Source organism: Tachypleus tridentatus, chromosome 5 (assembly GCF_004210375.1).
Source record: "Tachypleus tridentatus isolate NWPU-2018 chromosome 5, ASM421037v1, whole genome shotgun sequence".
NCBI lineage: Eukaryota > Metazoa > Arthropoda > Merostomata > Xiphosura > Limulidae > Tachypleus > Tachypleus tridentatus.
The window spans coordinates 39,920,993-39,937,019 of NC_134829.1; the positions used below are offsets into that span (position 1 = coordinate 39,920,993).

At 34.5% G+C, this 16,027-nt stretch overlaps 3 non-coding genes and 1 pseudogene across 4 annotated transcripts in view; 3 read left to right on the forward strand and 1 right to left on the reverse strand.

The window, feature by feature from the left end:
• LOC143250338 (neural-cadherin-like) overlaps positions 1–16,027 on the reverse strand; it is a 393,110-nt pseudogene that overhangs the window by 170,499 nt on the left and 206,584 nt on the right. The gene's annotated exons all lie outside the window — the stretch shown is intronic.
• Positions 4,221–4,292, forward strand: TRNAE-UUC (transfer RNA glutamic acid (anticodon UUC)). Its single transcript has one exon. It is a non-coding gene; the product is annotated as a tRNA-Glu (tRNA).
• On the forward strand, positions 8,153–8,224 carry TRNAE-UUC (transfer RNA glutamic acid (anticodon UUC)). Its single transcript has one exon. It is a non-coding gene; the product is annotated as a tRNA-Glu (tRNA).
• On the forward strand, positions 12,104–12,175 carry TRNAE-UUC (transfer RNA glutamic acid (anticodon UUC)). The gene has a single exon. It is a non-coding gene; the product is annotated as a tRNA-Glu (tRNA).

Below are 16,027 nucleotides of genomic sequence, written 5' to 3' on the forward strand. Positions count from 1 at the left end.
TACAGTATTTGAATAAAAATATTATAGATTGGAAAATAACAAAAATGTATCAGTTTTATTGGGCAATGTAATTTCTAATGTGTAATAATGATTTTAACTCTAGTAAGCAAGTCATGATTTCACTGGCCGATAGATGGGACAGTGTTTCCCATACTTTTGTTGTCTGCACCCGTCAAATAAATATTGTTTCTTGCGCGCTCTCCTGCTTTTTTTTTAGAAGGAGACAAAAAGTAAATTAAGTAACATAAAGCATACATCCCATGTGGTCTAGTGGCTAGGATAAATAGCTTTCACCCAGGAGGCCCGGCTTCGATTCCCGGCATGGGAAGTTATCATTTTGGTCCGGCATAGCGAAGCGTGTTGAGGCGTTCGACTCGTAACCTGAGGGTCGCGGGTTCGCATCCCCATCGCGCCAAACATGCTCGCCCTTTCAACCGTGGGGGCGTTATAGTGTGACGCTCAAACCCACTATTTGTTGGTAAAAGAGAAGCCCAAGGGTTAGCGGTAAGTGATGATGACTAGCTGCCATCTTTCTAGTCTTACACTGCTTAATTAGAAACGACTAGCACAGATAGCCCTCGAGTAGCTTTGTGCGAAATTCAAAAAACAAACAGATTGCCTTCGTTTAGTTTTGTACGAAATTCAAAACTAATCAACATCAATTTGTAAGAGCCTTGCCTAGATTCACATAATCCTTTCAAACACAACTACATGTTAATAAACACTATTTTCATTATTTTATGCTATCATTCATCTCCCAACACTCAACACAACTTTTGGGACAAGTTTCAAGAGAATGAGTTTCAGGGACGTTTGGTGATTTGTCCTGATGGGAAATTGAAAGCATAAAAGGTAAATTATAAAATTGAAAAATAAATTGCACGACGGCTAATAAAGATAAAATTATTAACTTGTAGTCCAATTAAAAATAAGAACAAGATATATTTACTTTATCTACATCTTAATTCCACCCTCCTTACCTTTTGATTGAATAAATTATTACATCTTCATAAAAACCATCAGTCTTTATTTTCTTAAGAAGCTTTTTCTCTATCACAATTAACACTAAACTTGCAAATCTTTCTCGTTGTTGTGCATTTCTAGTGGGGCTTTGTATTCTTTTTAAATGAGAGAAATAATACTCAACTCAGACACTGGCGACTGTTAGAATCAAAGCTAACTCGTACAACTTTGTAAGTTGTTCCAGAAATGCATCTAACCTGGCATTTCGCAAACAATAAAGTAATTCATTCGTTTGTTTTCCTTGTAAATCAGCGTCACTTTTCAAAGCATTTTCCATTATCATCTTGCAGTGATATTAGTACTAATTCAGGAAATGTTTTTTTCACCTCTTATCCGTTTCTTAGTGTCAAAAAGCTGAAGGAATGCAATGCTTTTCAAGCTTTGAAATCAAATTTCAATTTTATTATAAACTGCATTCAAAATTTCATAAAATAACTTTATGTATGTTTTTTAATGTCTTCTTCGGGATCATTTCTTATTCACTTTCTGGAGGTAGAGTATAATCAATTGGCTGCTGTCCAAAATTTATTGAAATCTTCTGACTTTTTTTGTTGTTGTTGTTGTCGCCATTTAATCTGCTTTATTCATACAGCACAGGATGGGTCAAATATTCTATTCTGTAAGACATCAGCTATAAATTTGTATATGAAGAAAATATCGGAAAATATATTCAACAATAAATTGAACTCAAAATATCTGAGATCCAATGAAAGTGCTTTTGTACAAATAAAGCTTTTAGTATTCCACTTCCCAAAATTATCAACAATATTTTGAAATAAGTCAACGACTTCCTTGTATACCAATACAGTTTCAACAAGTCAGTAATTATAATTCCAACAAATAGGGACCACTTTCGGGAATCTCTTCTTTGCTTCGATATCTAAAGGGTGCTCATGTTTTGCTGATTTCATAAAGAAATAAAGAAAACGATTTATATTTTGAAAGAATCTGTAACACTCCTCAATCTTCGTCACATATTATAACAATAAATTCAATCTACGTGCTCATTCAGCTCAATGGACATCACGCTTACCCCATTATAGGTTTGCGCAAAAACTTTTGACCCAATATTTAATTCATCGACTTAATTTAATATTTTCTTGTATGTACCTACTGCTGTTCGTTGTGCATTAACATTTGTAAACCCCCAAAAACCTATTGCAAATTTCACTACCTTTAGTCACATATCGCACAACACTAGAAAGCTATAAAATGGTTCTTGCATCAGTAGCTTCATTTGAGGTAACAGCCACAAACAAAGAATTACTTATTTTGCTTTTAATTTTCTTCATCAATACTTCCCATACACAATTAATGAAGTCATTCTGGATTCTATTTGACAGGGCACAAACAAACACTCGATTTCTCTAAATGAGATTTCAATAAGGCATCATACGTCCATTAATGTTTCTTTTCCTCTACACCTTTTTATTGCACATTTTCACATTATTTAATGATGGTTATTTAGTTGGAATTCAATCCGGGATTTTAAAAATCTAGTTAGGCCTAGAGTTGAAAATATATGACTGGAGAAATTTACAAATCTTTTAATTGCCTTATGCATTTTATTTAAGTCATTACATCCGCTTGAGTTCCTGGTTCCAAATTTACATCAAAATAATAAACTTGGCCAGTAGAAAAACTTCTGCAAATAAAGTCAAGCGTTAAACAAGTTGTCCTGTCCCATTAAGTTATCGATTCCCCTCGGTAGACTCATCAGATAGCCGGACGGCTTTCCTATAAGAAAATACACACACACTCACATTCGTTTACGCTGAAATTTTGAACGCACTACTTTGTTCTTTCTGTCAAGCTAAGAGGTGACATCGGTCTTCCATTTTGATGATGTCTTCTTTATCACTAGGACTCTTGTACCAAAATTGTTTACTAATTTTTCCTAGTATCTTTGCATCCATATTCGAATGTGTAGGAAAAAAGCTAAAACCAATTAAAAAGAAAGCATTTTGCGAGTTGTTGTCCAGATTCTTCCAAACAGTGCTTTCACTCGTATAAGGTGGTTACTGATTATGTACAGTATAGTATAATGCTTCCATATCAATCAGTTGCAAGCTCATAACTTCATATTTAGCTGATGCTTGACGATAAAATTACAATCCTGGAAGATAAATCACCTCACTGAGGTTTGATATCTGAAATCAGGTTAAAGTAATTGCCAAAGACTAGGTTTATAAGACCTGTCCAAACAATCGTTCCAACTGATTACTTTTTATCTGTATGTATTTTCTCTAAAATCAATAATATCTGTTGTGTTACAATTGGTATAGCATTTTGTGTGAACGTCTTTCATCTGGTGCGAGATGGGTTTTAACTTCTCTCTGTCCAGGAGACTTGCTGCAAATGGGCTCCGGCATCGATTGCAATACCATATTCAGTAATTATGGGTTCGTGCTTGAAGTATTAAAACAATTACGTATTTCAAAATGGGTAGTATGTATATTAACACTTTATTGATAAGGAGAGAACAACGTTTCGACCTTCCTAGGTCATCTTAACCTGAAGATACATTTTATTTCGAGTGGGTTTCGTCATCAAGAAGCACAACAATCAGCTGAGCATATCAAATATTTGGCATACTTGTTCCCATTCATCTGATGTTCAGTGTGGAACCCTTAGAACTTGCATAATTTAATATGCTCTTGTAAGCACAAGAAGTGGAATGTGGGTGAGAAGCTTGAATCTCTTTTGTCAAATTCAGTATTGTATGACTGGAGATAATTGGGCTCGTGGGATTTAGAATAACAGAACTGTTGATGACATTTCTTAAGAATGTCACCTTCTCCTCCATTACGTGGTCCTGATGTATACCCTCTCCCAGTAGATCCCAATTCACTTGACATACGATTTACTCGCACTTTTTTGTGTTAATTGAATGATATCTTGCTATCATTAATCCGCTTTGAGTTTTATAAACGATACAGTATTTGAATCAAAATAGTATAGATTGGATAATAACAAAAATGTATCAGTTTTATTAGGCAATGTAATTTCTAATGTGTAATAATGATTTTAACTCTAGTAAGCAAGTCATGATTTCACTGGCCGATAGATGGGACAGTGTTTCCCATACTTTTGTTGTCTACACCCGTCAAATAAATATGGTTTCTTGCGCGCTCTCCTGTTTTTTTTTTTTTTTTAGAAGGGGACAAAAAAGTAAATTAAGTAAAATAAAAAATACATCCCATGTGGTCTAGTGGCTAGGATACCTGGCTTTCACCCAGGAGACCCGGCTTCGATTCCAGGCATGGGAAGTTATCATTTTGGTCCGGCATAGCGAAGCGTGTTGAGGCGTTCGACTGTAACCTGAGGGTCGCGGGTTCGCATCCCGTCGCGCCAAACATGCTCGCCCTTTCAACCGTGGGGCGTTATAGTGTGACGTTCAATCCCACTATTTGTTGGTAAAAGAGAAGCCCAAGGGTTGGCGGTGGGTGATGATGACTAGCTGCCATCTTTCTAGTCTTACACTGCTTAATTAGAAACGACTAGCACAGATAGCCCTCGAGTAGCTTTGTGCGAAATTCAAAAAACAAACAGATTGCCTTCGTTTAGTTTTGTACGAAATTCAAAACTAACCAACATCAATTTGTAAGAGCCTTGCCTAGATTCACATAATCCTTTAAAACAGAACTACATGTTAATAAACACTATTTTCATTATTTTATGCTATCATTCATCTCCCAACACTCAACACAACTTTTGGGACAAGTTTCAAGAGAATGAGTTTCAGGGACGTTTGGTGATTTGTCCTGATGGGAAATTGAAAGCATAAAAGGTAAATTATAAAATTGAAAAAATAAATTGCACGACGGCTAATAAAGATAAAATTATTAACTTGTAGTCCAATTAAAAATAAAAACAAGATATATTTACTTTATCTACATCTTAATTCCACCCTCCTTACCTTTTGATTGAATAAATTATTACATCTTCATAAAAACCATCAGTCTTTATTTTCTTAAGAAGCTTTTTCTCTATCACAATTAACACTAAACTTGCAACTTTGTATTCTTTTTAAATGAGAGAAATAATACTCAACTAAGACACTGGCGACTGTAAGAATCAAAGCTAACTCTGTACAACTTTGTAAGTTGTTCCAGAAATGCATCTAACCTGGCATTTCGCAAACAATAAAGTAATTCATTCGTTTGTTTTCCTTGTAAATCAGCGTCACTTTTCAAAGCATTTTCCATTATCATCTTGCAATGATATTAGTACTAATTCAGGAACTGTTTTTTCACCTCTTCCCGTTTCTTAGTGTCAAAAAGCTGAAGGAATGCAATGCTTTTCAAGCTTTGAAATCAAATTTCAATTTTATTATAAACTGCATTCAAAATTTCATAAAATAACTTTATGTATGTTCTTTAATGTCTTCTCCGGAATCATTTCTTATTCACTTAGTGGGGGTGGAGTATAATCCATTGGCTGCTGTCCAAAATTTATTGAAATCTTCTGACTTTTTTTGTTGTTGTTGTTGTCGCCATTTAATCTGCTTTATTCATACAGCACAGGATGGGTCAAATATTCTATTCTGTAAGACATCAGCTATAAATTTGTATATGAAGAAAATATCGGAAAATATATTCAACAATAAATTGAACTCAAAATATCTGAGATCCAATGAAAGTGCTTTTGTACAAATAAAGCTTTTAGTATTCCACTTCCCAAAATTATCAACAATATTTTGAAATAAGTCAACGACTTCCTTGTATACCAATACAGTTTCAACAAGTCAGTAATTATAATTCCAACAAAAGGGACCACTTTCGGGAATCTCTTCTTTGCTTCGATATCTAAAGGGTGCTCATGTTTTGCTGATTTCATAAAGAAATAAAGAGAACGATTTAAGTTTTGAAAGAATCTGTAACACTCCTCAATCTTCGTCACATATTATAACAATAAATTCAATCTACGTGCTCATTCAGCTCAATGGACATCACGCTTACCCCATTATAGGTTTGCGCAAAAACTTTTGACCCAATATTTAATTCATCGACTTAATTTAACATTATCTTGTATGTACCTACTGCTGTTCGTTGTGCATTAACATTTGTAAACCCCCAAAAACCTATTGCAAATTTCACTACCTTTAGTCACATATCGCACAACACTAGAAAGCTATAAAATGGTTCTTGCATCAGTAGCTTCATTTGAGGTAACAGCCACAAACAAAGAATTACTTATTTTGCTTTTAATTTTCTTCATCAATACTTCCCATACACAATTAATGAAGTCATTCTGGATTCTATTTGACAGGGCACAAACAAACACTCGATTTCTCTAAATGAGATTTCAATAAGGCATCATACGTCCATTAATGTTTCTTTTCCTCTACACCTTTTTATTGCACATTTTCACATTATTTAATGATGGTTATTTAGTTGGAATTCAATCCGGGATTTTAAAAATCTAGTTAGGCCTAGAGTTGAAAATATATGACTGGAGAAATTTACAAGTCTTTTAATTGCCTTATGCATTTTATTTAAGTCATTAAATCCGCTTGAGTTCCTGGTTCCAAATTTACTTCAAAATAATAAACTTGGCCAGTAGAAAAACTTCTGCAAATAAAGTCAAGCGTTAAACAAGTTGTCCTGTCCCATTAAGTTATCGATTCCCCTCGGTAGACTCATCAGATAGCCGGATGCGGCTTTCCTATAAGAAAATACACACACACTCACATTCGTTTACGCTGAAATTTTGAACGCACTACTTTGTTCTTTCTGTCAAGCTAAGAGGTGACATCGGTCTTCCATTTTTGATGATGTCTTCTTTATCACTAGGACTCTTTGTACCAAAATTGTTTACTAATTTTTCCTAGTATCTTTTGGATGCATATTCGAATGTGTAGGAAAAAAAGCTAAAACCAATTAAAAAGAAAGCATTTTGCGAGTTGTTGTCCAGATTCTTCCAAACAGTGCTTTCACTCGTATAAGGTGGTTACTGATTATGTACAGTATAGTATAATGCTTCCATATCAATCAGTTGCAAGCTCATAACTTCATATTTAGCTGATGCTTGACGATAAAATTACAATCCTGGAAGATAAATCACCTCACTGAGGTTTGATCTCTGAAATCAGGTTAAAGTAATTGCCAAAGACTAGGTTTATAAGACCTGTCCAAACAATCGTTCCAACTGATTACTTTTTATCTGTATGTATTTTCTCTAAAATCAATAATATCTGTTGTGTTACAATTGGTATAGCATTTTGTGTGAACGTCTTTCATCTGGTGCGAGATGGGTTTTAACTTCTCTCTGTCCAGGAGACTTGCTGCAAATGGGCTCCGGCATCGATTGCAATACCATATTCAGTAATTATGGGTTCGTGCTTGAAGTATTAAAACAATTACGTATTTCAAAATGGGTAGTATGTATATTAACACTTTTATTGATAAGGAGAGAACAACGTTTCGACCTTCCTAGGTCATCTTAACCTGAAGATACATTTTATTTGAGTGGGTTTCTCGTCATCAAGAAGCACAACAATCAGCTGAGCATATCAAATATTTGGCATACTTGTTCCCATTCATCTGATGTTCAGTGTGGAACCCTTAGAACTTGCATAATTTAATATGCTCTTGTAAGCACAAGAAGTGGAATGTGGGTGAGAAGCTTGAATCTCTTTTGTCAAATTCAGTATTGTATGACTGGAGATAATTGGGCTCGTGGGATTTAGAATAACAGAACTGTTGATGACATTTCTTAAGAATGTCACCTTCTCCTCCATTGCGTGGTCCTGATGTATACCTTCTCCCAGTAGATCCCAATTCACTTGACATACGATTTACTCGCACTTTTTGTGTTAATTGAATGATATCTTGCTATCATTAATCCGCTTTGAGTTTTATAAACGATACAGTATTTGAATCAAAATAGTATAGATTGGATAATAACAAAAATGTATCAGTTTTATTAGGCAATGTAATTTCTAATGTGTAATAATGATTTTAACTCTAGTAAGCAAGTCATGATTTCACTGGCCGATAGATGGGACAGTGTTTCCCATACTTTTGTTGTCTACACCCGTCAAATAAATATGGTTTCTTGCGCGCTCTCCTGTTTTTTTTTTTTTTAGAAGGGGACAAAAAGTAAATTAAGTAAAATAAAAAATACATCCCATGTGGTCTAGTGGCTAGGATACCTGGCTTTCACCCAGGAGGCCCGGGTTCGATTCCCGGCATGGGAACTTATCATTTTAAACCGGCATAGCCAAGCGTTGCGGGTTCGCATCCCCGTCGTGCCAAGCATGTTTGCCATCCCAGCCGTGGGGGCGTTATAGTGTGACGCTCAATCCCACTATTTTTTGGTAAAAGAGTAGCCCAAGAGTTGGCGGTGGGTGATGATGACTAGCTGCCTTCCCTCTAGTCTTACACTGCTTAATTAGAGACGACTAGCACAGATAGCCCTCGAGTAGCTTTGTGCGAAATTCAAAAAACAAACAGATTGCCTTCGTTTAGTTTTGTACGAAATTCAAAACTAATCAACATCAATTTGTAAGAGCCTTGCCTAGATTCACATAATCCTTTCAAACACAACTACATGTTAATAAACACTATTTTCATTATTTTATGCTATCATTTATCTCCTAACACTCAACACAACTTTTGGGACAAGTTTCAAGAGAATGAGTTTCAGGGACGTTTGGTGATTTGTCCTGATGGGAAATTGAAAGCATAAAAGGTAAATTGTAAAATTGCAAAATAAATTGCACGACGGCTAATAAAGATAAAATTATTAACTTGTAGTCCAATTAAAAATAAAAAACAAGATATATTTACTTTATCTACATCTTAATTCCACCCTCCTTACCTTTTGATTGAATAAATTATTACATCTTCATAAAAACCATCAGTCGTTATTTTCTTAAGAAGCTTTTTCTCTATCACAATTAACACTAAACTTGCAAATCTTTCTCGTTGTTGTGCATTTCTAGTGGGGCTTTGTATTCTTTTTAAATGAGCGAAATAATACTCAACTAAGACACTGGCGACTGTAAGAATCAATGCTAACTCGTACAACTTTGTAAGTTGTTCCAGAAATGCATCTAACCTGGCATTTCGCAAACAATAAAGTAATTCATTCGTTTGTTTTCCTTGTAAATCAGCGTCACTTTTCAAAGCATTTTCCATTATCATCTTGCAATGATATTAGTACTAATTCACGAACTGTTTTTTCACCTCTTCCCGTTTCTTAGTGTCAAAATACTCAAGGAATGCAATGCTTTTCAAGCTATGAAATCAAATTTCAATTTTATTATAAACTGCATTCAAAATTTCATAAAATAACTTTATGTATGTTCTTTAATGTCTTCTCCGGAATCATTTCTTATTCACTTAGTGGGGGTGGAGTATAATCCATTGGCTGCTGTCCAAAATTTATTGAAATCTTCTGACTTTTTTTGTTGTTGTTGTTGTCGCCATTTAATCTGCTTTATTCATACAGCACGGGATGTATCAAATATTCTATTCTGTAAGACATCAGCTATAAATTTGTATATGAAGAAAATACCGCAAAATATATTCAACAAGAAATTGAACTCAAAATATCTGAGATCCAATGAAAGTGCTTTTGTACAGATAAAGCTTTTAGTATTCCACTTCCCAAAATTATCAACAATATTTTGAAATAAGTCAACGACTTCCTTGTATACCACCAATGTTTCAACAAGTCAGTAATTATAATTCCAACAAATAGCGACCACTTTCGGGAATCTTTTCTTTGCTTCGATATCTAAAGGGTGCTCATGTTTTGCTGATTTCATAAAGAAATAAAGAGAACGATTTAAGTTTTGAAAGAATCTGTAACACTCCTCAATCTTCGTCACATATTATAACAATAAATTCAATCTACGTGCTCATTCAGCTCAATGGACATCACGCTTACCCCATTATAGGTTTGCGCAAAAAACTTTTGACCCAATATTTAATTCATCGACTTAATTTAACATTATCTTGTATGTACCTACTGATGTTCGTTGTGCATTAACATTTGTAAACCCCCAAAAACCTATTGCAAATTTCACTACCTTTAGTCACATATCGCACAACACTAGAAAGCTATAAAATGGTTCTTGCATCAGTAGCTTCATTTGAGGTAACAGCCACAAACAAAGAATTACTTATTTTGCTTTTAATTTTCTTCATCAATACTTTCCATACACAATTAATGAAGTCATTCTGGATTCTATTTGACAGGGCACAAACAAACACTCGATTTCTCTAAATGAGATTTCAATAAGGCATCATACGTCCATTAATCTTTTTAAAATGTTTCTTTTCCTCTACACCTTTTTATTGCACATTTTCACATTATTTAATGATGGTTATTTAGTTGGAATTCAATCCGGGATTTTAAAAATCTAGTTAGGCCTAGAGTTGAAAATATATGACTGGAGAAATTTACAAGTCTTTCAATTGCCTTATGCATTTTATTTAAGTCATTAAATCCGCTTGAGTTCATGGTTCCAAATTTACTTCAAAATAATAAACTTGGCCAGTAAAAAAACTTCTGCAAATAAAGTCAAGCGTTAAACAAGTTGTCTTGTCACATTAAGTTAGCCATTCCCCTCGGTAGACTCATCAGATAGTTGGATGCGGCTTTCCTATAAGAAAATACACACACACTCACATTCGTTTACGCTGAAATTTTGAACGCACTACTTTGGTCTTTCTGTCAAGCTAAGAGGTGACATCGGTCTTCCATTTTTGATGATGTCTTCTTTATCACTAGGACTCTTCGTACCAAAATTGTTTACTAATTTTTCCTAGTATCTTTTGGATCCATATTCGAATGTGTAGGAAAAAAAGCTAAAACCAATTAAAAAAGAAAGCATTTTGCGAGTTGTTGTCCAGATTCTTCCAAACAGTTCTTTCACTCGTATAAGGTGGTTACTGATTATGTACAGTATAGTATAATGCTTCCATATCAATCAGTTGCAAGCTCATAACTTCATATTTAGCTGATGCTTGACGATAAAATTACAATCCTGGAAGATAAATCACCTCACTGAGGTTTGATCTCTGAAATCAGGTTAAAGTAATGGCCAAACACTAGGTTTATAAGACCTGTCCAAACAATCGTTCCAACTGATTACTTTTTATCTGTATGTATTTTCTCTAAAATCAATAATATCTGTTGTGTTACAATTGGTATAGCATTTTGTGTGAACGTCTTTCATCTGGTGCGAGATGGGTTTTAACTTCTCTCTGTCCAGGAGACTTGCTGCAAATGGGCTCCGGCATCGATTGCAATACCATATTCAGTAATTATGGGTTCGTGCTTGAAGTATTAAAACAATTACGTATTTCAAAATGGGTAGTATGTATATTAACACTTTTATTGATAAGGAGAGAACAACGTTTCGACCTTCCTAGGTCATCTTAACCTGAAGATACATTTTATTTCGAGTGGGTTTCTCGTCATCAAGAAGCACAACAATCAGCTGAGCATATCAAATATTTGGCATACTTGTTCCCATTCATCTGATGTTCAGTGTGGAACCCTTAGAACTTGCATAATTTAATATGCTCTTGTAAGCACAAGAAGTGGAATGTGGGTGAGAAGCTTGAATCTCTTTTGTCAAATTCAGTATTGTATGACTGGAGATAATTGGGCTCGTGGGATTTAGAATAACAGAACTGTTGATGACATTTCTTAAGAATGTCACCTTCTCCTCCATTACGTGGTCCTGATGTATACCCTCTCCCAGTAGATCCCAATTCACTTGACATACGATTTACTCGCACTTTTTGTGTTAATTAAATGATATCTTGCTATCATTAATCCGCTTTGAGTTTTATAAACGATACAGTATTTGAATCAAAATAGTATAGATTGGATAATAACAAAAATGTATCAGTTTTATTAGGCAATGTAATTTCTAATGTGTAATAATGATTTTAACTCTAGTAAGCAAGTCATGATTTCACTGGCCGATAGATGGGACAGTGTTTCCCATACTTTTGTTGTCTACACCCGTCAAATAAATATGGTTTCTTTGCGCGCTCTCCTGTTTTTTTTTTTTTAGAAGGGGACAAAAAGTAAATTAAGTAAAATAAAAAATACATCCCATGTGGTCTAGTGGCTAGGATACCTGGCTTTCACCCAGGAGGCCCGGGTTCGATTCCCGGCATGGGAACTTATCATTTTAAACCGGCATAGCCAAGCGTCGCGGGTTCGCATCCCCGTCGTGCCAAGCATGCTTGCCATCCCAGCCGTGGGGGCGTTATAGTGTGACGCTCAATCCCACTATTTGTTGGTAAAAGAGTAGCCCAAGAGTTGGCGGTGGGTGATGATGACTAGCTGCCTTCCCTCTAGTCTTACACTGCTTAATTAGAGACGACTAGCACAGATAGCCCTCGAGTAGCTTTGTGCGAAATTCAAAACTAATCAACATCAATTTGTAAGAGCCTTGCCTAGATTCACATAATCCTTTCAAACACAACTACATATTAATAAACACTATTTTCATTATTTTATGCTATCATTCATCTCCTAACACTCAACACAACTTTTGGGACAAGTTTCAAGAGAATGAGTTTCAGGGGCGTTTGGTGATTTGTCCTGATGGGAAATTGAAAGCATAAAAGGTAAATTATAAAATTGAAAAATAAATTGCACGACGGCTAATAAAGATAAAATTATTAACTTGTAGTCCAATTAAAAATAAAAACAAGATATATTTACTTTATCTACATCTTAATTCCACCCTCCTTACCTTTTGATTGAATAAATTATTACATCTTCATAAAAACCATCAGTCGTTATTTTCTTAAGAAGCTTTTTCTCTATCACAATTAACACTAAACTTGCAAATCTTTCTCGTTGTTGTGCATTTCTAGTGGGGCTTTGTATTCTTTTTAAATGAGCGAAATAATACTCAACTAAGACACTGGCGACTGTAAGAATCAATGCTAACTCGTACAACTTTGTAAGTTGTTCCAGAAATGCATCTAACCTGGCATTTCGCAAACAATAAAGTAATTCATTCGTTTGTTTTCCTTGTAAATCAGCGTCACTTTTCAAAGCATTTTCCATTATCATCTTGCAATGATATTAGTACTAATTCACGAACTGTTTTTTCACCTCTTCCCGTTTCTTAGTGTCAAAATACTCAAGGAATGCAATGCTTTTCAAGCTATGAAATCAAATTTCAATTTTATTATAAACTGCATTCAAAATTTCATAAAATAACTTTATGTATGTTCTTTAATGTCTTCTTCGGAATCATTTCTTATTCACTTAGTGGGGGTGGAGTATAATCCATTGGCTGCTGTCCAAAATTTATTGAAATCTTCTGACTTTTTTTGTTGTTGTTGTTGTCGCCATTTAATCTGCTTTATTCATACAGCACGGGATGTATCAAATATTCTATTCTGTAAGACATCAGCTATAAATTTGTATATGAAGAAAATACCGCAAAATATATTCAACAAGAAATTGAACTCAAAATATCTGAGATCCAATGAAAGTGCTTTTGTACAGATAAAGCTTTTAGTATTCCACTTCCCAAAATTATCAACAATATTTTGAAATAAGTCAACGACTTCCTTGTATACCACCAATGTTTCAACAAGTCAGTAATTATAATTCCAACAAATAGCGACCACTTTCGGGAATCTTTTCTTTGCTTCGATATCTAAAGGGTGCTCATGTTTTGCTGATTTCATAAAGAAATAAAGAGAACGATTTAAGTTTTGAAAGAATCTGTAACACTCCTCAATCTTCGTCACATATTATAACAATAAATTCAATCTACGTGCTCATTCAGCTCAATGGACATCACGCTTACCCCATTATAGGTTTGCGCAAAAACTTTTGACCCAATATTTAATTCATCGACTTAATTTAACATTATCTTGTATGTACCTACTGATGTTCGTTGTGCATTAACATTTGTAAACCCCCAAAAACCTATTGCAAATTTCACTACCTTTAGTCACATATCGCACAACACTAGAAAGCTATAAAATGGTTCTTGCATCAGTAGCTTCATTTGAGGTAACAGCCACAAACAAAGAATTACTTATTTTGCTTTTAATTTTCTTCATCAATACTTTCCATACACAATTAATGAAGTCATTCTGGATTCTATTTGACAGGGCACAAACAAACACTCGATTTCTCTAAATGAGATTTCAATAAGGCATCATACGTCCATTAATCTTTTTAAAATGTTTCTTTTCCTCTACACCTTTTTATTGCACATTTTCACATTATTTAATGATGGTTATTTAGTTGGAATTCAATCCGGGATTTTAAAAATCTAGTTAGGCCTAGAGTTGAAAATATATGACTGGAGAAATTTACAAGTCTTTCAATTGCCTTATGCATTTTATTTAAGTCATTAAATCCGCTTGAGTTCATGGTTCCAAATTTACTTCAAAATAATAAACTTGGCCAGTAAAAAAACTTCTGCAAATAAAGTCAAGCGTTAAACAAGTTGTCTTGTCACATTAAGTTAGCCATTCCCCTCGGTAGACTCATCAGATAGTTGGATGCGGCTTTCCTATAAGAAAATACACACACACTCACATTCGTTTACGCTGAAATTTTGAACGCACTACTTTGGTCTTTCTGTCAAGCTAAGAGGTGACATCGGTCTTCCATTTTTGATGATGTCTTCTTTATCACTAGGACTCTTCGTACCAAAATTGTTTACTAATTTTTCCTAGTATCTTTTGGATCCATATTCGAATGTGTAGGAAAAAAAGCTAAAACCAATTAAAAAGAAAGCATTTTGCGAGTTGTTGTCCAGATTCTTCCAAACAGTTCTTTCACTCGTATAAGGTGGTTACTGATTATGTACAGTATAGTATAATGCTTCCATATCAATCAGTTGCAAGCTCATAACTTCATATTTAGCTGATGCTTGACGATAAAATTACAATCCTGGAAGATAAATCACCTCACTGAGGTTTGATCTCTGAAATCAGGTTAAAGTAATGGCCAAACACTAGGTTTATAAGACCTGTCCAAACAATCGTTCCAACTGATTACTTTTTATCTGTATGTATTTTCTCTAAAATCAATAATATCTGTTGTGTTACAATTGGTATAGCATTTTGTGTGAACGTCTTTCATCTGGTGCGAGATGGGTTTTAACTTCTCTGTCCAGGAGACTTGCTGCAAATGGGCTCCGGCATCGATTGCAATACCATATTCAGTAATTATGGGTTCGTGCTTGAAGTATTAAAACAATTACGTATTTCAAAATGGGTAGTATGTATATTAACACTTTTATTGATAAGGAGAGAACAACGTTTCGACCTTCCTAGGTCATCTTAACCTGAAGATACATTTTTATTTCGAGTGGGTTTCTCGTCATCAAGAAGCACAACAATCAGCTGAGCATATCAAATATTTGGCATACTTGTTCCCATTCATCTGATGTTCAGTGTGGAACCCTTAGAACTTGCATAATTTAATATGCTCTTGTAAGCACAAGAAGTGGAATGTGGGTGAGAAGCTTGAATCTCTTTGTCAAATTCAGTATTGTATGACTGGAGATAATTGGCTCGTTGGGATTTAGAATAACAGAACTGTTGATGACATTTCTTAAGAATGTCACCTTCTCCTCCATTACGTGGTCCTGATGTATACCCTCTCCCAGTAGATCCCAATTCACTTGACATACGATTTACTCGCACTTTTTGTGTTAATTGAATGATATCTTGCTATCATTAATCCGCTTTGAGTTTTATAAACGATACAGTATTTGAATCAAAATAGTATAGATTGGATAATAACAAAAATGTATCAGTTTTATTAGGCAATGTAATTTCTAATGTGTAATAATGATTTTAACTCTAGTAAGCAAGTCATGGTAGTTCACTGGCCGATAGATGGGACAGTGTTTCCCATACTTTGTTGTCTACACCCGTCAAATAAATATGGTTTCTTGCGCGCTCTCCTGTTTTTTTTTTTTTTTAGAAGGGGACAAAAGTAAATTAAGTAAAATAAAAATACATCCCATGTGGTCTAGTGGCTT